Here is a 26,202-nt window from a genome sequence, read left to right on the forward strand (position 1 = left end):
GACCAAGCTTGTTGGGCCCTCATGAGGGCATTGACCATGGGCAGGAGAGGTCTACGCCTTCATTTACAATGACTGCCACTTTCTTCCTTCCCTTTACAAATCCTACCCATTCCCCAGCCTCCACTCATTCAGGAGTCTCTTCTGACTCCTCCCACCAGGCAGGAGTCCCTCTAGGGCCTCAGGATTTAGCACTTAACTTTAGTTGGGACATCTCAAACGAAAGTGAACACAGTGGCCAGGCAGGTCACGTGCATGAAAGGGGCTGGTCCAGTTCCCTCAGGGCACTAGGGAATGGTGGGGACCGTGACAAACTGGACCGCATGCATGTCTCCCAGCAGGGTCCCAACAGGCGTCTCACGTGGCTGAGCCTCCCGAGGCCAGGACAGGATAGAAGAAAGTACAGACTAGATCTGGGAAGACAAACTGAATATATCTGGGAAAGCATGGCTCCCCTGAATGTGTTCAGTGTATTCTAGTTGAAACACCATGCCATCGAAGCATGAAGCCCTTGACTTGCTAGTTTGAGATCTAGTGTGTTGAGAGCCTTGCACTATTCTCTAGCCACACTCCCTCCCTCAATTAGTCTAACCTCCCTGAAATCAAAGAGTGAGTGTAGCTTGCTTCTCTCTATCTCCACAATGCCTTACACGATAGCAGGCGCTTAGTAGGTGTTAAAAAAGTAGATTCCTGGAATTAAGAGCTCCATTAGCAGATTCAACTAAATGAACTGGAGTCGTTGTACAACACAACCTCGAGGCAGGAATTTAAATCTCACACGTGTGCCGGTGAGCACCACCCAGCACTCACATTTCATTACCTCTATTTTCTGCTCAGTAAATCTGGTTAATGGATTGAAATGTCCCATGTGAAAAATGACTCCAAGAAAAAGAGTGCTGGTGAGATGAGTGTATCAGTCAGCTTTTGCTATGTAACAGCTGCCCCCAAACTTGGTGGCTTAAACAATACCGAGTTTGTTTAGCTCTTGATTCTGTGGGTTGGCTGGGATGGCTGGATGACTGGAATGATTTTTTTTGGTCTGGGTTGGCTTAACTGGGGCTGCATGGTCTAGAATGGCCTTATATGTCTGGCAGTTGGTAGGCTGATCCGGGAGACATCAGCTGGGCTTCCTTCAGCAGGGCTTGCCAGGGGTTCTTCCTATGATGTTCTCAGGATTCCAGAGCAGCATGATAGGGCAAGTCCTAATGCAAACTCATTTTTAAAGCCTCTGTTTGCATCATATTGACTAAGGTCCCATTGCATCACATGGCCAAGTTGGGATTCAAGAGAGGGTGGGAGAAACAGATTCCATCTCTTGGTGGGAAGGGCAGCAAAGATTTTACAGGCATTTTTTTGCAATCTACCACAAGGACTGAGCAAAAGAAAAGGGGTCTAAACTTGATTGCTCCAGTCACACTGGCCTTCTCTCAATTCTTCTAGGTCTATGAAGCTGTGTCCTGCCTCAGGGCTTTTGCACTTCCCGTTTCTTTGCCTCTGAATGGTCTTCCAATGGCTTGAAAAAGCTGACCGATTCTCATTTAGTTGAAATGTCAGCTTCTCAGAGTCTTCTCTGACCACTCTCTCTAAAGAAGCCTCTTTTATTATTACCAAACTATCTTGCCCCTTTTCTGCCAGCAGCATATATTTCATATTGATTTATTGCCTGTCTTCCTCACTCCCACTTACCATCAACTCTGTGACATTAGAGACTTTGTCTCAGTCTCCACAGAGCCTCACACATAGTAGGTGCTCAATAAATATTTACTGAATGAAAGGAATGATTTGTAGCAAGAAAAATAGCTTTATCAATATGCTGTTCTTATATTTATAGAATCATTATGAAAGGGCGCAATGAAAATTTTGGTTATTCTTAACTACTTTGTATGGGAGACATAGGCTATGGCATAAAGGAGACTGAGGCTTGGGATGTGAAGGACCTTATGGTTACAGGGTCCACAGGGCAATTTGGGGATTGACAATAGTATCTGCCACAGAGTGAGGGTGCACTGTGTAATTATTTCCTTTTGTCAGCCAGTGTAAGCCTGGATGGGTAACCGGCCAGGGGAGAGCGGGGCAGGAAGAAGTGGAGAAGTGCTGAGGGTCTCCTACTTGGAGACCTTAGAAGTAGGAGCACAACCCCCCAGCTCTGTCACTTTCTAGCTGTGTGTCCTTGGGCTGTGACTTAACCTCTCTGAGTCTCATTCCCTCAGGTGTAGCAACAAACCTCCTAAGGCCAGGATGAGGCTTAGAGAGACAGTGCGTGTGATGTGGGCACAAAGGACCCGCTCGGTAACTGTTAGGGGCATGCCCACCCTGGTTTTGCAGCCAGGACATATAGCACCCTCCAGGAGGCAGAAAAGTGACTCCCCACATTCCAAATCTAAGGCATGTTTGACACTCTGGAGCTGGAGCGATTTGTCTGCTTTGTCTCCGCTCAGTGGGTGTCCTGGAGAGAATGGAGGGGACCAGGGACCCCAGCTTTGGTTCCCTTCTCCACCTTGCTGGGTGCTGGCAACCATTCAACAGGAGATCATTGCTCGGAGAGTTTGCCAACCCTTCAAAAGCATGTGTGGCCTTGGTCTCCATGCAGCAATCTTGGGAAAACATCCCAGAAACAAAGCTCTGGAATCAAAATTAAATAAGTCTCCACTGCTCACTCAGGTCTCAGAAATCCCAGGGGCCTGCAGAAGAAGTAAGAACAGAGCCTCTTTCTGGAGCAGGGACTTCCTGGGTGTGTGTGTGAGAGGGAGGTATTATGTGTAAGAAAGAGCACTGGATTAGGAGCTTTTTGTTTCCCAGGTAGATTTAGGGGATTATAGATAACACTTCATGAACATTTTTGGGCATGTATCCTTTGGCTTCTGAGGAATTGTTTTTCTTAGAATAAATTTACAAGGGAGTGTTTAATGCATTGACTGGGGTGCTGGTTATTCCCTGTTGACCCATTTATTCTCCATCTTCCTCTGCTGTGCTCTGTGCCCCAGGAGGCTCTGAAAATACTTCCTGGGCTTCCTTGCTTTTTGACTTACATGAGGCTTGGTCCATGGGAGGCTCCAGCAGGAGACTGAAGGCAGGAGGTGAGAGGTTGGAATATTTCTTCCTGGCTCCCTTCCTGCTCTGGCATTGCGTCTTGGACCCCGGTTGTCCCTGCAGACTACAGCTCCTATGATTCCTCCTCAAACCTTCACTGTGCTTTCTGGCACCATTTCCTCCCGTTCAGCACTGGGGCCAGGGACAGCTCCCATTCTTGCTAGTGTCTTAGGGATTCTCTTCACCCTCCCCACATCTCCATAAGCAGTCCTTTCGTTGAAATCTTTTTATTTGACCCATCTGGGGATGAATTCTGTTTCTAAGATCTTGACGGATACATGGGTTTACCGCACTGAATGACACAAGCATTTTCATGACCATTGCCACGAGTGGATTTCCACAAGCTTGTACCAGTTGATACTACTGTAAATGAAGCTTGCTTGCACTATTTACCAGCAATATTGTGCGTATGGGCTGTTACAGTTTCAAAAACAGTGTAGGAGTCGTCATTGGCACCTTGAAGTTTTAGTTTGCCTCTCTTTGATGATTAGTAAGGCTGCGCCAGTGGTTCTCAACTGGTGGCAATTTTGGCCCCAGGGGACATTGGACAATGCCTGGAGACATTTTTGGTGGTTCCCCAAATGAGGAGGGGGTTGGTGCCTCTGGAATCTAGTGAATAGAGCCTAGGAATGTTGCTAAACACCCTACAAGTCACAGGACAGACCCCCCCCCAAAAACCTTAGCCGACCTCAAATGTGCCAAGATTGAGAAACTGTGGGCTACACCTTGCCCACAGACCATGTGCCAGGTCATTTGTCTTTCCTTTGCTGGGATCATCTGTTTACATCCTTTTGGCCAGAGGCTTGGGACTTGGCCAGTCCAGGCTCCAGGCCCAGCTTGGCCATTTACTTGTTTTGTGATCCTGGCTGACGTTCCTTGTCAGCTCAGTAAGGCCTTTTTTCCTCAGCCTGTGAGTTTTGCTGATGACCCAATGGGGCAACAGGCAGAAGCAGGTGTGGAAAAGTATAAACTGCTTTACAAATCCACCCAACCTATACTTTCTAAGCACCTACTGTATGCTGGGGGTTCGGATCAGGAAATCACTGTCCTGGAAAAGTGTAACAGATACGCGGGTAATCCCAGAGGGGCCAATATGGTGCCATGTGGCCAGAAGGCAGCTCTCTGTGAGAAGCACCCTTAGAGTAGGCTAGGAAGGCTTCCTAAGGGAGCAGCCATTCCTGCTTGGCCTGGAAGCCGTATAGCCTAGTGGTTAGGTTTGCGACAGTCAGACTTTCTGGGGTCAAACCTCCCATTGGCTATCTTACTTCACTCAACTGACCTCATTCCATCCACACAAAGACGGGCTCCACCTACAGATACTTATGCGCAAACCACACACACCATAGCCACATTCACACACATGTTCTAAGTAAGTCTCATGTGACTAATCACGCCTCGGTGTGTGCGTGCGCGTGTGCGTGTGCATATGTGCCTGTCCCAACATCCTCCTGGCAGGCACACGCCAGCCAGCCACCACTTGAATTAGCACCAAAGGATTATGGGACCCTGGGCCATTAATCTAGGTGACAAACAGGACTCAGAAGGCATATTTGCACCCCGAAATTGAAAAGATTAGGCCATATTTGTCAAGGATTGGTAGGGCTTTATCGCCTCCACGGCAGATGCTGTTAAATATTCATGAGCTGCATAAGTGGGAGAAACCCTAGCTAGACCTGTCGACTTTCAGCTGTAGAGGGAGAGGCGGGGGGAGATTTATCTGAACTCAGCAAGGGATGAAAGGTATGGGATCATGTACCCTGGCTTGCTGGGCACAACGTGCCACTGTGGGGGAGGGGCCGGGCAGGGCCTCCTGCGCTGCTTTGTGAGGCTGGGGGCTGGGCACGGGAGGGGGCTGAGGAGGGCCTTCTTTTCTAGGCTCTTATTTCACTGCTTACTCACCTGCTACCCCCCAATAGATGAGCTCTCCATCTCCCTCCCTCCTCAGGGTCCAGCCCGATACTCACCACGTGAGTAGCAGGCATTAAGTGGCAGGATGAATGGCACCTTAGCTTGGACAGGACCCTTGGAGGAAGGAGCAGTGTACAGGTCTCACTGCTGGATCCTGGGACAGCTTCTGAAATTGTTCGAGAAGCCAGTCTGGGCATATGAACACCTACAGAGATTAAGAGTTAGACAGAAGCAGACCTAAATCCTGGATCCATCACTTCTCAGTTTGTGGGAGCTCGAGAAAGTCACTTAATGCCTCCAGGTCTGTTTTCTTTCATACGGAAAGTGGATTTGATAAGGAGAGGACTCACCTACTTGGGTTGTTAGAGGATTAAATAAAGCGAGTGGCGTCGTGCCTGGCATACAGTCAGTGCTCAATAAATGGAGGGAGATCATAACTGATGGAGGGCTCATTTTGTGCCAATCTTCATGCCCAGTTGGTCCAATCTCAACAGGTAACTCAGGCATCGGGCAAAAATTAGATGGTGAAGTTATGCAGTCCAAGGCAGCTAGCTACTAGCCACATGTGATTGTTTAAGGTTCAATGAATTCAAATTAAAAAATGTCATCTCCTCAGTTGCAGTACTCACGGGCCACATCCTCCAGAGCCCCATGTGGCCACCATATTGGATAGCCCATCAATGTAGAAAGTTTGATCAGACGTCGCTGTACATGATTTTCCTGCAGCTTAGAAGGGTTAAGATTCTAGTGACCTGCTTGGCCCAGTTTTGCAGGATTGAATTTGAACCTTGGAGGATAAATTTGTCAACTTATGTTTGACAAACCCTGGGTTAAACAAAGTGAAACCAGTTTCTTTCCTGCAGGACTCATCAGAGCCTTTACTATGTCCTGGGTATTGTGAATACAGTATGTAGGATTTCCCATGTGATTCGGCCACACAGTTCTTTCTCTCCCCTTCAAATGGGAGTGGGGGTGGGGGGGGTTTCTGGAATATAGAGAAATTGTCCCTTGTACATAAGACTTTCTGTGTCCTCCTCACATGTGATAACCATCCCTTCCCTCTCCATCACCACCTACAAGAGGGGAAAAGATCAGATTGAAAGTTCAGCTAGTTTCCTGGCCCCCTCCCACACATACACATTGGAGGGAGGGAAGTGAGGGTGCAGAAGAAGAGAAAGGAGAGCCAAAGACCGCCCCCCCAGCCATGGCCTCATCAGCTTTCCTCCATCCAGGGCCACCAGCCACTGTCCCCTCCAAGTGTAGTCCTGCCCCCACCCTGAGGTTTGTGGAGAAGAAAAGGAGCGTGCCAAAGGAAAGGCAATGCAGTGTGGTGGAGACATGTATTCTTCTCCTCGGTGACACAGCGAGCTCTCTCGCCGGCAAAATGTCCCTTGATCTATTTCCCCTGGTAGTGATTTCAACAACAACAATAACAGAAATCCATCATTTCCTTAGCGGGGAATGGAGGGCGGTGGGGGTTTGTTTTTCTTCTGGTGTGGACAGAAAGCTCTTTATTCTCTCCTCGTTTGGGAAGACTTCATGCCTGAGGAGCCCAGCCCGGGCCCTGGGAGGGGACAGGAGAAAAGAGACAATGGGAACAATTGAGTCCCGGCTGGGGCCTCTGACCTTGGCTAAGCCACCTCCTCAGTTTGCTCTTCTCAAAAATGGGGAGAACCATTCAGCAAAGAGAGACAGAGGCAGACAGCATGAGGCAGCCTTGGGAGTCAAAGATAATGGGCCAGTTGCTACCAATAAGGAAAATAATAATAAGCTAATATCATTATAGTGGCTAGCGGAGGGCTTGGACATTATAATTACAGATCTCATCGTTTGGGCAATTGTGTTGTGCTCATGATTTTGGGGGTCTTCCAGTTAACCTTGCAGAGTGAGTTCCCCCACGTCCATTTCCTGCATAATAACATGGAAGTTCAGAGAGGTTAGGTAACTTGCCCAAGATCACACAGCATGCATTGGTGGTATCAGATTTCAAATGCGGGGCTGTTTGAATTTAGACCTTGTGCCTTTATCCACTCAGCTAGCTGTTCTCAAACTGTATCAGCATCCGGAGTGTGGGAGCTCCTGCACTAAGCTGCCCTGGAAGTGGTAAAACATCATGTCCCGTTGCCGTTGCTATTGTTGCAATTATTATTTGAACCATGTTGCTTCTGTCCAGCTATAGAAGCTCACGGCCAACTAGGGAAGAACAACCAGCCATTATTGCTTTCTACTGGCTCATATTTCTATTCTCTCCAAAGGAAAAGCAGGAAGGGCTCAGGGTCTAGTCCAGGCTCCACCACTTACTAAGTGTCTTAGGGCAGGTTTTCCCAGACACAGCCCCTGAGATGGAGATGGGCGCGCTGGTGGTTTACTGGGGCGTGCTCTCGGGACGAGCACCCGTGAGGAAGGGAAGGCAGCAGGACGGGCAGAGAGAGAAGCTGGACTGTGATGTAACTGCAATGACGGCCTCAGCCCATCCCAGGGGAGCTCTGGAGCTGGGGTGGCATTCAGAGAAGCCCCAAATGGAGGCAAGGGGGCTGGGTCTTGGTGTCCCTGCATCAGTCAGTCATTGCATATGAACTGCTCGGGGGGGGGGGGGCAAACCCTGAGTGAGGTACCTCCCTTCAGCCCAGGGCAGGTTCTGGGGAGGACTGACAACTGGGAGCCACCGGAAGCCACCACTTCCAGCATCTGGGGCGTGGGGCTCAGTCTGGGAGTCTGGGTGGCACACTCCAGCATCCACTCCACTGAGTATATGACTTTCCTCAGTCTCTTCACCTGTAGAATGGGAACGATGGTATGTTTCTTCCCAGCCTATCCCCCAGAGTATTTTGATCAAATGACATGACTGTGGTATGATAATAGCAGCTCTTGTTTACGGACTGTGTGCTACATGCCAGGCTGTACGTTAGGACTTCCTGTGCAGTCACCAGTGACACAAGTGAGCTCATCTTGTCCCCATTCCAATACTGGGAGGTGGGAGCTTTAGTGATTCCTATCGGGCAGAGGAGAAACAGGCTCAGAGAGGTGCAACCATTTGTGTGAGTTCTCTCAGCTCCAAAGGGGTGCAGCTGCGCTACGGAGCCCGCCTCCTTAACCACGGCACCTTCCTACCGCACCCCAGTGTAGGTGACTTATGCTAGGCAGGTGTGAGAGGCAGGATTTGCCATCTCCCTTTGGGAGCAAATGAGTAATTCTGGGGATGGGGTGTGTGTAGGTGTGTGCACACGTGTGGACTCTTGCTTTCTGATTAACCTGACTCCCACTCCCTCTGTGGGGGGAAACTAAGGCATCAAGTCCAAGAGTCCAGCCTGGAAAAGAAGCTTGGCCCTGGAATCCCAGCTGGAGGCCATCTCCCTGGGCCCTGACTGCAAGGCAGATCTGAAAAAGCCCAGCCTGGAGCCGGAGTCCTGCTCTGTAGACACTACTCTGAATGTGGCCCTCGGCCAGGGATCCCTGGCAGACTCAGCTGGGTTACGCTCAGGCTGGCCACTGTGACCAGACATACCCAGCTCTCAAGTCTGGACTCTATCCACTGCTCTCCAGGACATTGGGACTTCTGGTCAACCTTTGCCCCCAGCCACCTCTTGGTGGGGAATGTGAAGGTAGAAATCTCCTTTGTCCTCTAAACACAATCCCAAATAGTCAAGCAAAAGGAAGTGAGTGGGGCTGCTGGCCTGGAGAATTCTAAGAAATAGGAAATCCAGGGGTCAGCAAATGAATGCCACTGGGCCAAAGGGCCCGTTTTGTGAATAAAGTTATATTGGGATTCATTTGTAGGTGCCCATTTGTATTGTCTTTACCCAACAATGGCAGAGTCCAGTAGATGCAATAGAGACTGTGTAGCCTGTAAAGCCCGAAATAGTTACTCTGTGGCCATTTGCAGAAGAAATTTGCCAACACCCAGATTCCACAAGGGTAGGAACTGTCCTTGAGGCTTGAGTTGGGCTGAAACAGGGGAAGAGGGAGCTGGAACAGGCTGGTACCCGAGAAGCAAGACTTGGGCTTCTCCGCAAGCAGATCTTTGCCCACGTCAGGCCCTGGGCTCCAGACCTCCGTCTGCCCTCCCCCGCAGCGGCTGTCTTGCTCCTTGCTGTGTTCCCAGGGTCTGACTCCATGAAGATGACTCCCTAAATATTCAGCCTCTCAATGCACGGGTGATTCTTAGACTCACTCCGGTGAGTCTCGCCTTCTCTGAGCCTCAGTTTTCACATCTGTAGAACGACCGTGACCAAAGTCTGTTTTTCAGGTCATTTTTCAAGGGAAGCGAGAGGTAGGGCTTAGGGGTTAGGGTCTGATTCAGGAGCCCCAAGGACAGGAGTCTCGGTGCCCCTGCCAGTCGTGTTGAAAAAGAAGACCAGGAGGTACCAATGACGACACAGATTCAAGAGGGGTGGCGGGCAGTGGTGGAGGGAAGACAAAGCACAAGGATTCGGAGCGGGGAGGCAGATGGCAAGGAGTGGCCCCCGGTGGGATCGCGGGGAGGCCGGCCGGCCACAATCACAGACCCAGCAGTGGAGCGTGATGCCACAAGCAAAACTCCAGCTTTCAACGGAGAATAAGACTGGCAGCTAATGAGCTCGGGAGGTGCAAAGGACGTCTTCGTGTTAATTCCTGCTCCCTGAGAGCAGCCGGGGAAGGGAGACAGGGCCCCCACTCGGGGGCTCGGCCAGCTGGTCAGCCGCCGGCTGGGGCTTCACGCCAGACCTGTGGATGGATGCCGCGGCCTGCTAGCCCACTCACCCACCTCACCCCGCTGCCTCTGGCTTCGGGCAGGGAAAGGAGGGGTCATTTATGGCTTGGTCCCTGGAGCAAATGCTGTGACAGTTGTGTGCTCACCTGGTCACCAAATCACCCACTGGCATCCGTGAATGCCGGCTCAGACTACTGACCGCGTCCTCCAGGTTTCAAACATATTCAGCTCTTCCCCATTGTTGCCGAGTAGAATATTACCCACAAGGATAATCATAATAACGGTGGCAGTGATAACAACAGCTGCCTGTTAGCCAGCACCTCCTAGAATCTCACAGCAGCTCTAAGAGGTGGACAGGGGTTATGCTAGCCAGTGTTTTTCATCCTTGGCACAACTGACATTTTGGACCAGATAATTCTTTGTGGTGGGGGCTGTCCTGTGCATTGTAGGATGTTTAGCAGCACCCCTGGCCTCTATTCACCAGATGCCAGTGGTAACCCCCCGCCCCTTATGACAACCAAAATATCTTCAGAGATTGCCTAATGTCCCCTGGACGGGAGCGGGGTTTTGCCTCTAGTTGACAAACCACTGATTACATTCTCTTTTACAGATGTGGAAACAGGCTCAAGGAGGTGACCTCTGGGTACCGTACAGGACTGGGTGTCAGACATCAGTCTTCAACATTTCCACTGCCCCCCCCACCCCCACCCCCACCCAACTGGTTCCTAGGATTTGTTACTTATATTTTCCAGATATGGAGTTCCGGATCTTTTTTTTATGTATATATTTACAAAATTGGGATCAAACTGAACATGCCATCATGTAACTTTCTTTTCCCACTTAACAATCTAGCAAGTACATGGCTGGGTGAGAAAAGCAAGTTGCAGATGGGTATATCCAGCATGACACCCTTTGTATAAACACACACACACACACACACACACACACACACACACGGGTGTATTTGTGTCTGCATAGAAACTGTTCAGAAAGACCCACACAAAATTGTGATCTGTGATTGCCTCTGAGATTGGAGCCGTGGCAGGGGGAGGGGGGCAGGGGACTTTTCATTTACATTACACACGTCTGAACTGTTTGAATTTTTACATCAACCACACATTGCCTCTTAAATTTAAAAACGAATACAATGACCCAAAAGTCCCTCTTGGACAGTTAATAGACACAGAACATACATTTTTAAATACTGACAGATTTGCTATCACACCATTTCTTCTGGTGGAAAGTTGAGGGTGTTGCAGACATCCCAATTATACACAATGCTGCCGTGAACATCTTAAGCTGGTGTTTCAGAATGGGATGGGGGGGAGGGGCAGGTGACCAGGGTTTGCTCGGCCCTGGAAGAAGCACTTCATAACATCCTCTCAGCAACATTGAGGATGGATATCGTTAGGGTTCCCCTTGTACAAATAAGGAACGTGAGACATCAAGGTCCCACAGGGGATTAGTAAGAATTAGAGAGGTGTTAACATATTAGTTCTACCACCATGTGATCCAGCTATTCCACTTCTGGGTATTTATACGAATACAAAAGCGTGAATTGGAAAGGATAGCTGCAATGCTATGTCCATTGCACCATTATTTACAATAGCCAAGATGTGGGAGCAACCTAAGTGTCCATCGATGGGTGAATGGGTAAAGAGGTGATGTATATATATATATGATGGAATACTACTCAGCCATACAAAAGAATAAAATCTTGCCATTTGCCACAACATGTATGGACCTGGAGGGTATAAGGCTCCGTGAAATAAGTCAGAAGGAGCAAAACGAATCCCATATGATTTTACTTACGAGTATATATGGAATCTAAAACATACCACAACAAATGAACAAACAAACAAAAACAGAAACTCATAGAGCCAGAAAGCAGATCATGGCTTCCAGAGGGGGAGGGGGTTAGGGGGTAGACAAAAGGGGTGAAGGGAGTTAATTGTATGGTGATGGGTCGGAACTAGACTTTTGAGGGTGACCACGTTGTCGTGAATACAGGAGTTGAATTATAATGTTGTCCACCTGAAACTTTAATAATAATAATAATAAAAGAAATATTAGTTCTAAAGTACGACTTTCTTCCTAAGTGAGTCAAGGGGTTGAAAGAAGATGGAAGAGGTAATGACTCTCCCAGTGTCTGATTGTCAGTCAACACACACACACACACACACACACACACACACACACACACACACACGAATTGCCTGGGGATCTGTTTGAAAAGCAGACATCGCATAGAACCAAATTCACAGACAAATAAGTGAAAAAGGAAAAAGTAAGACTGGTGAAATCTGAATAATGAAGGGGGATCAATTTTCTGGCTGGGATTATCTAAGACGTTACCCTTGGGGGAACCTGGATTCGGGGTCCGCAGGATCTTTCTGCATTAATTTTTACAACTACCTGTCAATCTATACCTATCTCAAAATGAAATGTGAAAAAAAGAAAAAGAAAAGAAAAGAAAAAGCCTGATTCTGATTTAGGAGGTCTGGGGTAACCTGGGAGACTGTATTTCTAAGAAACTCCCCAGGGGTGCTGCTCGCTGTGGTTGGTCACAGTCTGGAACTATGCTTTTCAATACGGTGGCCACTAGTCATGGGTGGAAACTGAGCATCTGAAACGTGGCCAGGCTGATTGAGGGGGGCTGTACGTGGAAAACATACATTGGGTTTCGAAGGCAGTCTGAAAAAGAAAATGTAAAATATTTCATCAGTAGTTTTTAAAATTTCTTATATGTAGAAATAGTATTTTGGATACATGGGGTTACAGAAAATAGATGGATACATTTCATCTCTCCTGTTCCTGTTTGCTTTTTAAAAATGAGGCGAGGAGGAAATTTTAAATTATGTTTGTGGCATGCATTCTATTTCTATTGGACAGCTCTGGGCTAGCACATTTGAGGAAGATGACATTAGAGGAGAAGCGGTGATCAGGGAGGTAGGTAGGAGGCTATCTGTCCACTAGTCAGTCAACAGACAGTTCCTGGACATACACTGTATGCTAGAAGTTAGCCAAGCAGCCATGGGCCCTGACCTCCTGGAGCCTGTGGTTTAAAATGGAACAACTGGGTGGTTGTGACAGGTCCTTGAAAGCCAGGGAGAGGGGATGTCAAGGAGAAAGCAACAGGCAATGCTGGAATCAGAGCTGTGGCAATATTACAACTGCCTTCCCAACATGGCTGCAGGCTGATGTGGTCAATGGATGAAGCTGATCGTTTTCTCTGGCCCAGGCATCAGGCTGCATGTTGTCTGTGTGCTGTCTCACTGAATAAACAAGCACCTGGGCAACCCCACCTGGTCGGTACTAACATTAGCCCCATCTTACAGCTCCAAGAGAGAGGCTCAGAGAGATGGAGTGACCTTCTTGAGCTTGCACAGCCAGAGAGTAGCTGAACGGGGATTTGAACTCAGTGCTGTCTGATCCAGATGTCCTGTGCTTAACTGCGATGAGATACCACTCTTCCTTGCTGGAGAAATGCATGGCTGCATTGTTGCACGCAGATCCATTAGTCCGGCACACTTTCTCCCAAGCCAACTCTTCAAAGGTGGAAGTGAGCTGCCTAATTCCTGCCTCTCCCAGGCAACCTTGGCTGGCACCCTCCCCAGGTGGTGTCATTAAAACAATTGATTCTCCCCCATCCCCTAGCTCCAGCCCACATTCCACCCTCCACAGTCCTCTGTGGATACTGGGCAGCTCTTGGAGTGGGAGTGGGGGTGGGGCTGCCAGCACCAGGGGACTTACCCCTGTGATCAGAGAAAAGTTGGAGCCTGTGTCACCTCCATCTCTCTCTCCGTTCTCCCCACTACTCTCGCGGCTGCTCGCAGTGGTCCCCAAGCCCCCCTCAGCTTCAGCGCAATTTACTGTCTCACCAAGCTGTCCCTATTTGACAAACAGGTGATTTTGCTAATGAGGAATAAATGAGATCCACAGGATAAGAGAGGGTGTGCAGCAGCTGGCGTGAGGGCAAGATGTGTCGAGTTTATTAAAATAATATCTGGCCACATGCTCAGTGCTCAGGGTCCAGGCTGGAGGAGGGCCTCGCTTTTCTCTCCACCACCTCTGCCCCTCCCAGCCAGTGCCTTATCTCTGTCCTCCTCCAGCTTCTGGAAGGTGCTTATTCCCAGTCGAGGCTGGCAGTGCCGGTCCAGACCCTGGTAGAGGTGCCAAGTCCTCTGGGGGACAGGAGTGGGGGGGGGGCTTTGAATCGGAAGATGAGGGGGCTCATGGATGATGGAGTGGGGTCTGCCAATGTGGATGAGACTTTTGTGAGTGTGACGGACTGTACGTGTGTGTGCGAATGGGTGTGTCGGATCTGAGTGGGAAGCATGGCTAACAGACAAGAAAGCAAGAGACAGTGGGTGGAAGAGCTAGAATTTGATGAGGAGTGTGGGTAGGAGAGAGGGAGGAAAAGATGAGGTAAAAGGGGGTGGGAGAAAGGAGAGAGAGAAGAGAGAGAGAAAGAAGTAGGAACACAACAGGAAGATAGAGTTCGACACACACACACAGAGAAAGAGAGGAGACGCACTGAGAGACACCCACCCAGGGAGCCAACAAGATTGGAACGAGAGAGACAGAGAGAGAGGTTTAGAATCCCAGACGTGGACACACAGAAGTAGAAAGAGGGGCGGCCGGATGGCTCAGTTGGTCAGAGCGCGAGCTCTCAACAACAAGGTTGCCGGTTCAATTCCCGCATGGGATGGTGGGCTGCGCTCCCTGCAACTAAAGACTGAAAACAGCAACTGGACTTGGAGCTGAGCTGCGCCCTCCACAACTAGATTGAAGGACAATGACTTGGAGCTGATGGGCCCTGGAGAAACACACTGTTCCCCAACATTCCTCAATAAAAATAAAATTAAAAAAAAAAAGCAGAAAGAGAATCAAGGCCCTCTACTCAAGGTGGGGAGAAGGGGAGTGAGAGGAAGGAATCTAGGAATGGAGCAAGAAGGAAAAGGAAGCAAGGGGGAGCAGGCAGGGACTTGGGCATGAGGGAGGAAAAAGAGAGGTGAGCGGGTGGAGCTCTCAGTTCTGGGATGGCTCGAGCGCACCTGCATGCGTCCTGGGCTGGGCGTCCTCCCTCCCTGGGCCTGTTTACCCCACCTGCATGATGAGCGGTTGTGTGCCATGCCTTGTACTTATCCTTCTTACACTACTGCTGGATGAAACAGGGGAACAGGTGGGTGAGGAGGGGATCACAAACAGATGTGACATGTCCTATTCTAAGGCTGGAACAGGGAAAGGAAAATGTGACCCCCATTGAAGCCTGAGCATGGCTCTTCACGGACAGGGATGGGAGGGAGGGCAAGGTCTGGGACAAAGGAAATCCGTCCAGAGAGATGGATTTGGGATAAAGGGCGGCCTAGCCAGTCACCTGGGAGACAGAGAGGTGCATCCTGACTGTTCTGTCTTGGTCTTCGTTCATGCTGTTCCCTCTGCCTGTTCTGTTCCCTCTGCTGGGAAACACCTCCTCCTCCCTTTCTGCCTGGGCCACCTGGACTCATCCTCAAGGTCCAGCTCCAGTATACCTCCTCTCTGAAGCTGTCCACAATAGGCCATCCCTCCCTCCTTTGAACACGGGAAGCAGTCAAACAAAAATAAGAGAATAAGGCATTCTGGAAGGCTTCCCAGAGGAGGTGAGTCCTGAAAGTCAGTTTCAAAGGAGGCCATGGTTCCTAAATTCAGGAACCATCTTTTTTTTTTTTTAATTTAAGTTTATTGGGGTGACAATTGTTAGCAAAGTTATATAGTTTTCAGGTGTACAGTTTTGTAATACATCATCTATATCTCACATTGTGTGATCACCACCCAGAGTCAGTTCTCTTTCCATCACCATATATTGGATCCCCTTTATCCTCAGGTACCATCTTTGTGGTCTGTCCTCCCTCCTCCTGTGACTACGTTCACTTAATGCTGTTCTTGAAATCAACTTATGCTTTGTCCTTAAACAATGGCTTTAGACAGGAACTGTGTATATTATAGTGGCGAGTGGAAATCCAGGGACACGTGATGTGTTTGTAGACGTGTTTTCTCACGAACATTTATTTTCCTGTGTGACTCATGGCATTAAAACACGTTGGTCTGGACACTACCTGTAATTGTTTGGCCCGGGAAGAGAGGCACAGGAAACCTGGAGGACCCAAATGGGGGCTTGGGCCAAGGTGGGAGAGGGTGTGGGGGCGGAAGGGCGGGGAGGAGGGCTAAGCAGGTCTGAGAGGGCCTGGAACACCAGACAAGGTTGGGTTCCATGTGGGAGGTAATAGGGAGCCAGAGAAGGTTTGGATGGGCATGTGGCATGTCCAGTGTGGCTCCCGTTACCAGGAGGCGCCAGGTGGGGATGGGGTGGGGTGGGGTGGGGTCTCATGTGGGACCTGTCGCTGTTCCTGGCCTGCCCCATACACCTGTCAGTCTCTGTACCCACAGTTACCACTGTCACCATCCTCCCTCTCTGTTTCTGTCACTCCCTGTGCTCCCTTCCCTTTCAAATGCCATTCTGTCTGTTTTAATTGCTGTCATTCTCCCTCTGGGGGCTAGCCACATGCATGGCCCCTCCCCCGCCAGGCAGGCTGGTCCACCCATGGTGACCAGCTTTCTCCTGCTCCCCCTGCTTTCTGTCTCCTCTTTCCCAACCCCTGCTGTCTCTGCTTAGCTCTCTCTCTCCAGTGTCTATGCATCTGCCAGTCTCCCTGTGTCTCTCTGGTTCTCATTCTCTCCATCTTCCTTTGTCTCTGCCTCTTCTTGTCTGTTTTGACCCTGCCCACCCCTTGGTCTCTTTGCCTATTTCTCTGGCTCTCAGTTTTTCTCTCTTTCACTTAATGCCTCTTAGTGTTTATGTCTTTTCCTCGCTTTCTCTCTCCCCTCCTGCATAAGACAAGGGTGTTCCACCCACCTCAGGGGCTGGGATCCTCCAACCCCTACCCCCAGCACACCATTTCTCACACACATGCATACCCAGACTCCAATGGACTCGTGCTCCCCACAGCTCATGGTCCCCCGCAGCAGCCATCTCCCCTGCGACTCTGCCCTGTCTTATTTGGGCAGAATGAAGTTCCCTCTTGATCAGCTCTGAGCCCCGGGCATAGCACACAGTAGGTCTTCAGGAATGGTTGAGGAGCAGTTGCTCAGGCTCCTTTCTGCTTCTCTGTGGATTCCCCCTCAAGAAATGCACACTCCCTGGTGTGATGGAGGGAACAGCACACACATACCCAGCTCTCCGATCTCTCCCCCCACCCTCTCTTGACAGTTTTCCTGTCACTGGCTGTCTTCCTTCCCATCCATCATTTCCTCTTTTTCCACTCTCTCCTCCGGTCTCACACCCCCATCACTCTTGCTCAGGCCAGCAGGGAGCTGCCCAGCTCTGCCTTCTCCTGGGCCCTCCCCCCACCTCCATCTCCTTTGGTCCCAAAGCAAACAGTCTCCGCTCCAAACAGCATTCATCAGGGAGCCTCATGATGGGGAGGGAGGGGTCTGGAGAATTGAGACTGGAGACATTATAGGACAAGTTTAGAGCTCAGTTAATAGCCCAGAAGCCACGTAAACACCAGCCTCAGCCTCACCTGAGCACCCCCCTCACCAGCCACAAGCCCCACGTGGAGGGGGGAGGGAACCGACTTTTCTTCTGAGATGTCTCAGGGCTTCCCATCACAAGCAAGGACTAGCCTTCAGAATGACGGCCAAACTTATACTATGATTCATGTCGTAAGCCCTTATCCCTGATTAGATCTTTAAAGAGCGATTTCTGAAATTCTAACACAGAAGGGTCCAAACCACGACGCTATGAAACAAAATATGCATGGGGGAAAAAAAAGAAAGAAGCTATAATATTAACAATGGTTGTTCCTGAGTGGCAGGACTCTGGGTAAAACACGTATCTTTTCCCCTCGTTTTCTATATTTTCCAAATGTTTCTTAATGAGCATCTTAACATTAATTCCCTGTTTTCAAATGGCTGCGTTTGTCCATGCGTCCATATATACATTTAATATATTGTACACTGATGACTAGTGCTATTGGCACAGTACTTTATTTTCACATTTACATTTTATTTATTTATTGTTTTAGGAGGTAATACATTCATGTGGTTTATAATTCAAAAAGTACCCCAAATCAGCATATAGGGACACGGCTACCTCCATTCCCGCCATCCCCGGCCACCTGGCTCCCCTTCCTGGAGAGAAAGGGTAGCACCTGTTCCTATGGATGCTTCTAGAGACAGTATCACGTGAGGAATTCAGAAACAGATGTACCCTTGTAAAGAAAGAGATAATACAATGACGTCTTTAGCATCATCCAGTTTTTCTTCTTGCTTCAGGACGGCTCAGACGGGGACCAAAGTGTGAAATTTCCCCCGCCTGGGCAGGTGGTCTCTCTGGCTTCAGAACGGACTTCTCTAGAACCCTTCCTCCCAGCCCCCCTGGCCTCTCACGCTGGCCAAGACCCAAAGACCCCCTTTTCTTTTTCCAATGCTCTATTATTCGGATTACACAAGCCATGTCTAAATAAAAACTTTATAGAGCCATGTTATAGAATCCATTCATCGTAACCCCACCGTCAGACGTAACCAACAGGAACGCTTTTGGTTAATATTTCTGCAGCTTTTTCTTTTTGAGGTGTATATTTTGAAAAGTGGGGTTGGGGTGAGCAGCGTGTGTGGCGTTTTCCAATTTTTCACTTAATTTATTTTCACTTAGTGTATCTGCCCACGTCAGTACGGAGAGAGCCACCTCATGAAGAAGTTCCCTATCTGAGAGGTGTTTTGGGGTAAGAGAAGGAAAACCTTTTGTGCTCTGATGTCCTTTGTTTTTATGGGGGCTGGGACGGGGGAGGTGGAGGTGGGTGATGTCAGCCAAGGGAGGTGCCTGCCCCAGGGTGCCGGAAGCTTTGCCTAGAAGAAGGACCAGAGGTGCCAGAGTGGAGCAGGGCCCTCCTGCTACATAGAGAACACTGATTCTGCTAGAAATGGTGAAGGGCTGCCTTTGTCTAATCCAGCACCTGTGGCCCAGGCTTATGCTGGCTCCGTATTAGCTGGAGAGAACTTGAGAAAGCTGTGTGGCTCACTTTCCTGAAACTTCCATAGGCTCTTGGGCTGCCAGAGCTGGCTTGGACCCAGAGAAATCCCAAAGGGAATATGGCATTGGAGCCAAGAGGCCTGATCTCATCACAGCTTGGTGTGACCCATGACATGTCCCATTCCCCATCTGCAGAAAGAGAGGGTGGAGTGGATATTGGCATTCAATGATGTCAGGTGCTGTGCCATGAGTTTTTATTTGATCTCATTTTACCCTGTAGCAGCTCTACAAGGTAGGGATTGTTATTATCCCCATTCTACAGAAGAGGAACCAAGACTCAAGAGATGAGATAATTTTCCTGAATTCACCCAAATAATAAACGCAGGAATGTCTGACTCCAGAGCCCAAGTGCTAACTCCCCTCTCTAAGAACCCAATGGCCTAAGATTCCATGCCTTATGCTGACTTCTCCATAAGAGTAACAACTAGTGGGATTGGGAACATAAGGGTGACTTCAGTGGGTCTGGGTTTGACTTTCTCTGCCTTTGTGTTCCTTGTATTCTTTTACATGCTGACACCCTGAGTTCCTGGCGACCAGGGTTTTCATCTTACCCATCCTTGCATCTCAAGAAATATTTGCTGAATGACTATAAATGGAGGTCATTCATTAAGCATCTTTTGAACTCCTATTATATGTTGAGTACTGTCCTTGATGCTAGAGGTAAACATATGAGTGACAGTAATAATAATCATATCCTTTGCTATGTGCTGGGTACTTTGCTAAATGTATATATAAATGTACATATAATGTCAGCCTGTTTAGTGGAAACCTAAAACAACCCTACTATGTTCTTAATTTTTATATGAGGAAAGAGCTCAGAGAAGTCAAAAACTTGCCTAAGGTCACACAGCTTATAATAGTGGTGCTTGGATTTGAAGATGGGTCTGGGTCTGTCGAGCTCCAAAGTACTCTCTGTCACCAAACTATATGCTTTCCTCCACAATCTCTGGCCTGAAGGTGCTCATACCTTAGTTCAGTACATAGGATATGGGCACAAATAATTAGAATAAAAAGTAGAAGGGGTTAGGTATCTTCGGAGAACTAGAGAGAATAAATGAATGATATAGGTTTAAGCTTAGAAGATGGAGAGCCTATTTGTAGTTGGGGGAACAGGAGAGATTTTATTAAAACACAGTGGCATTTGCATTGGGCATTGGGAGACAGGTAGAATTTGTACCTACAGAAACTGCAAGGAAGGAGAACAAGGTGGGATAAAGGTCCACATTTGGGAAATAGCAGAGCAGGTGTAAGGAACAGAGGAGGTGAGTTTTCTTATTGTGTAGGATGTAAAGGCAGAGAGGGAAGGAAGCAATAATAATCTGCATGTAATGTGTGTTGTTAGTTTAGTTTGTCAGTTGCTTCTTTCGCATTTTTTTAGGTCGACAAACATATCACATATCTTCTCCATAATGACAAATTTGTCTCTTTCTTTCCAGACATTATACTTCTTTTTTTTTCTTGTCTTATTGCATTGTTTAATGCCTGAAGTACAAAGTTGAATAGCAGTGGTGATCCTGGGTAACTTTATCTCAGTCATGAATTTATATGGAAGTGTTTTTAATATTCCCCAATAAATGTGTTGCTTGATGAATTTCTATCAGGAATGGAAGTTGAAATCAATTGTATCTGACACATTTATGAGCCTTTTCAGATTCCCTTGGTCTCACCTGCTTCCCAGACCTCAGCTGTTCGCTCAGCCCCAACCATCACAGCAGCCAACTGACTCCATTAAAGCCCAGGCAATTCTGCTGTCCAAGGGGGATCAGCTGCAAGCCAGTCTCTGGCTTCTCTTGCCATTTCTGGTCTTAGGAGAATACCACACTACAGGGCTTGGCTTCCTAAACAGCTTACAATGGGCTTGCATGATGCGACCCAGAAATGCAGGGGTGTTAATGCAGGAGGGAAACTTTGACCAATGGGAAACAGACACTGAGGAGGGAGCTGGGACGATACATCCCCTCTTTCCTCCTCTGATGGACTGCTCAGAGGCATGCCCATCTGGAGGTTCCCTGCAGAGCTGAGCAGTCACACTGGCCAATCAACTTACTGTGCTTTTCCAAGAAGCAGTGAGCAACACAGGAATATATCACCTTGCCTTGCTCTCATCCTCTCCTGCCTCATTCCCTTTTGCCTCATTCTTACTGCCCTGGGTTTGTAACCTTCTCATGAGTTTCTGTTTTCTGGAACCTGGCTAGGACATTTTGTCTCTTCATCTTTTATTGAGATAACCATGTCATTTTCCTTTAATCTGATAATGCAGTGAAATGTCACTGCTTTGTTGGAAAACATGTTTGTATTCCCCGGCATAAACCCTACTTGGCAAGTAGGTCTTTTTGAAGGTGTGCAAGGGTCTATACTTCATGATGTTGTATACGTTGAGTGTGGCTGCACCTGGGTACCCAGGTAACACTACCCTGTACAGTGAAGCCTCCTCTCTCAGCTTCCTGCTGCGTGTCTCCTCTGCAGATGGAGTCAGGCAGATTGGCAGGTGAAGATGATGGAGGTGGTGGCAGCAGGTCTGAGGAGAGCTGGGAGGGGAGAGAGTGCAGAGAGGGAGGTAATTAGGAACCAGGCAGTATCACAAATCTCCCAGCCGAGCTGACACCCGGGGAGAGTGATCACACACTTGGAGTCAGCCCAGACAAGTGTGAAAGCCCTTCACTCCATCTCTAGGCAGAAAGAAGGGAAAGATGCTGGCTGGGGAACCACATGACAGCCCCACCCCCAGCTCTCCTGCCAAGACAGCCATGAGGTCATCCTCACACTCCCCCTCCTTCAAATGTGACTTGGGTCAGGGAGCTGTGACGCAGAGGTGTGGAGGGGCAACGGAGAACCCTGCAAGACAAGGGAAAGGTCCTGAAAGAATGTGCCCAGGAGAAGAAAGGTGAGGAAAGACTTCATCATGGTATCCAATCAATGCTGGGTAGGTTTTAGCAAGCCCTCAGCAAATTCAAACTGCCCCTCATCAGAAGTGGCAAAGCATGCTTCCCACGCTTGAAAAATTAGTCCCCAAGGAAAGTGGAAATTAACATGGGTTTGAAGGCGCCTGTGTACATGTGTTATTTCTTGATAATCCTGCTGTTTGCTCAGTGAAGAAATGGAGGGATTCTAGAGATCCTTCCTTTTCCTCTGGCTGCAGCAATTTCCCACCTGGGAAGGTGGCCCCAGGGAGCAGCCTTCACTGGCCATGGCGCAGGCCCTGTGGGTGAATCAGGCTTGCATTTTCATTCCCATCTCAGGCCTGCTTCCTCTCTGAAGTGGTCACTGGGGGTTGGTAAATAGAGGAAAACTGGGATGGTAGGGTCAGCAATGGATGGTCCCCACAGTCAGGCTAAGAATTCACACTAAGGATCTGTAGTGAGACCCCCTGGTCCCCTCTGTCTGATCTCCTCTTCCATCACTCTCCCCCTCGCTCACTCTATTCCCAGAACATTCCAGAATGTCTCCTGTCTCAGGGCCTCTGCTCCTACTGTTTCTTCCCTGTGGATCTCTCTCTCTCTCTCTCTCTCTCTCTCTCTCTCTCTCTCTCTCTCTCTCTCCTTCCCTCCCTCTCACTTTCTCTCTCTCTCCCTGCCCCTGGAACACTGTTAAATTTAGGTTTTTGCTTGACTGTTTTCTCCTCAACACAAGGTCTCAGCTCAAATGTCACCTCCTCAGGGGGAACTTCCTCTGACCGATGTAGCCTTCTATTATTGTCTTTGCCCCCATAACACTCATTGCTAAACTCCATAAACTAAATAAAGAAATAAGCACAATAATTTTTGTCTCCTCTCCCTACCATCTCCTGTCATTCGGTGGCAGATTTCATAAAAGCTAAGCGTGGCTGTTTTGGTCACTGTCACAGACAGGGCTTGGCACATAGTAGGTGTTCAGCAAAAATATTAGTTGAATAAATGACTGATTGAATGAGTGAATAGATAAGCCCATAGGCTCTGGTGCCACGTAGGATCTGGGTTCAAATTCCAGATCTGCTACTTACTAGCTGCATGATCTTGGGCAAGTTACTTAATGTCTCTGTGCCTCAGTTTCCCCATTTGTAAAATGGGGGTGACAGCGGGACCTTCTTCATGAGCTTGCTTTGTGTGCTCCAGGAGACAGTGCAGGTAAGTACTCCATATATTCTAGTTATCATCAGGTAACTACCTTACAAAGGAGGAAAGTGGGGCCCAGAGAAGGGTGGCTTGTCCTGCGTCCTGAAAAGCATCTGTGGGAATTGCAGCTTGGACATCCTGACTCCCGGCATTTCTTTGAGAAGTTGGGACTTGAGTCAGGTCATAGGATACCATGTGGGGGGCCTGAGCAAGTGCACGCATGAAATCATTTTAAAAATGAAAGTAGAGTTTCAGGGACAAGGATCTGGCAGATGGATGGATATGTCCCCAGAGAAACTCATACCTGTGCTCCAGGTGGCACAGACAGGGGTGCTCACAGCTCCGTTTATAAGGAGAAAAACAGGGACGTGATCTAAAGACTCTGCTGTTGCAAATCTGAATGACCTAGGGCTCCATGCAGACCTGGAGGGTCTCACAAACGTGGCCTTGAATCAGAAGGGCCAGGTACAGAAGGAAGTTGACAGGGGCTTTTTTTCCACCAGGGGCAACTTTGCCTCCCGTCACCTCCAGGGACATTGACAATGTCTGGAGACATGTTTGGTTGTTGTAGTTGCAGGGGGTGCTACTGGCATCTAGTGGGTAGAGACCAGGGGTGCTACTCAACATTCTCCTGTGCACAGGACAGCTCCCCACATTGAAGAATCATTAAGCCCCAAATGTCAGCAGTACCAAGGCTGAGAAACTCTATAGTAGATAACACCATTTTTATAAAGCTCCAAGATACGTCAAATAAACTATATGTTTAGGGATACATACATTTTTAGCACAAGTATAAGGGAATGCTTTCCACTACACTGTGTTTTCCATGAGAACAAGATTTTGGGGGTGTTCCCCCAGTGTCAGATGCTCCATAATTATCTGCTAAATGAATGAAATAATGCCTGATAAACACCAAATTCAGAACAGTGATATCTCAGGGTGAGAGGAGGATAAAAAAATGCCTTTGTTTGGTATGTCAAATATTTCAAAATGAAAAAGTCCCCTGGAGTTGGGGGCAAAAATCAAGTGTGTCCTGACTGCTTTGAAAGGAAAACCCACCTCAGATCTGGGCTCCCCCACAAACTAGCTTTATGATCCGAGCACGTTGTCTGTGTGGCTCTCAGTTTACTCATCTGTAAACGGAGGTCCTACCTCCTGGGTTTACCACTCAGGCATACAGTACATCCTGGAGGAGCTGCTGGCTGGGAAAACACTCGGAAAGTTCTGAGGAGGAGGTGGTATTACTGCCCTTGTGTTCCGTGCACCTCCTATCCCAGCTCTAGGTCATTGAGGAAGGTCAACAGCGAGTCTTCAAAACTGCCAAGGAGGAATATTTCTAAATTTTGGACTGAAGACATCCAGCAGTGGGGGTGGGGGTTGGAGGCAAGCGAGGCCGTGCACTTATCTATATGTGAACAGGAGCGTGTGCACGTGTGTAGTGTCCATGAGCACATATGTGCCCGTGAGCGTCTGATGAGGGGGTGTCCATTGCGTGTGCGAATGCATGTGTACGCATCTTTGGATATGTGAAGGTGTGCTAGTGTATATGTATTTGCGATTGCGTGCATACATGTGTCTATACTTTTCTAAAGATGTATATCTGAGCCTCCCTCCCCTTTCTCCTTTTCTTCCAATCTCCTTCCATCTTCCTGCTTCCTCCCTCTCCTGCTCTTCTTTCTCCTTTTGTCCAGGTGTGCTGGCTGAAGAATGACCACCTCAGGTGGGCCTCCCAGCTTCTCTGGTTTGGGCATTCCCGGCAGGTGGTAGGCCGCTCAGGAGGGCTCTTAGCAGGTGAAAATCCAGCTCCAGCCCCCACTGAGCCCCAGTGAGAAAGGAATTCCCTTTAGGCTCTTCCCTAATCCCCCAACAGATCCCTCCCCCACCCACCTCTCTGTATAGCCTGGAACAAAGGACTCTTCTGTCCTCATGGGTGGCCACATTCCTGACTGCTTGGCTCAGCGTGAAGGGTGGGGAGGAGACAGCTGAGTGTTGGGGAGGGCAGTTTGGCAACTTCTACTGGCCTCAGTTTCATCCTCTGGGAAATGAGGGGAAGACACTAGGAAGGGTCAGCAGGCTAAATCACCATGTGGATGTTTTATCAGCCCCCTCACTTATCCATCTCAGGAAGTGTTTGCTGAGAACCTTGTGCACGCCAGGCTCTCTACTAGGGACTGAACACCCAGAGATGGACCAGAATCTCTTCTCTATCTTGGGGAGTCCTTGGTAGAAGTAAAGGGAGGAGGGGAGCCATAGAGACACAGATCGCTGGAATCCTGGATCGAACATGTTGCACCAGGAGCCCAGTGCAGCATGCCAAACCTTTGCACACCTCCATCTCCCCTGCCCAATTAGCCTGTGTTCCTTAGCATGTCATTCAAGGTCCTCTGCAATGGGGGAGAGGCAGCTGGAGAAGGCTTCCTGCAGGTGCAGGTGTGTGAGAGAATTGGACCTTGAAGCAGAGTTTGGGTCAGTAGTGATGTTGGGGGGCATGGCCTTTTGGAAGAGAGGCTATGGCTTAAGAAAGAGCATGGTAGCTGGACCTGGCAGTCTGGTGGGTCCACAACTGATGGGATTGGGGTGGTGATGGCTGTGATAGGTTCCTGTTATTGACACTAGTGCCCTGAAGGGGAGGTTCCAGCTGACAAATCGCCTTCACTCCCATGACTTCACTTTTTCCTCTCGACCCACGGAGGCTGATGTTATTATGCCCATTTGACATATGAAGAGAGTGGGAAAAAACCAGGACAAGTGGCTCCATCCTTGCTCTCCTGTAAGGGAAACACTTGGGAAAGACCTTGAGACGACAGGGCTGGGAGATACCTCAGGGGATGGTGGATTCCTGCTTATGTTTTCTCTTTGTCTCAAACAACTTTCCTTAATGTCACCATTAGGAACGTGCTTCTGTTCCCATGAATTCCACCATCCACTCTTCTAACCATCTACCTATTCACCATTCCTATACCTCCTCTCATCTCTCTAGTCAGCCTTTCATCCACCTACCTACCCATCCATCCCCCACCACATACCCTTCACCCATTCATCTGCCCACCCACTATCCACCCATTCATTTCCTCACCAGGCCACACAGCCATACCCCCACCTATCTATCTTCCATCTACCTACCCATCCATCCACTCATCTATTAGTGCCCTTCTCTTCATTCACCTACTCATCACCTGTTTACCAAAGCATCCACTCATCCACCAGATACCCACCCATCCAAATGGTCACTCAGCCACCTATTACCCATCCTCACCCACTCACCACCTATTTATATACCTATTTACCCACCAGAACACCGATCTGTGCACATAGCCACTCATCTGTCCAGCCATTTGATCACTCCCCCACAC

The sequence above is a fragment of the Rhinolophus hipposideros genome (genome assembly GCF_964194185.1).
Source record: "Rhinolophus hipposideros genome assembly, chromosome: 24".
Lineage (NCBI taxonomy): Eukaryota > Metazoa > Chordata > Mammalia > Chiroptera > Rhinolophidae > Rhinolophus > Rhinolophus hipposideros.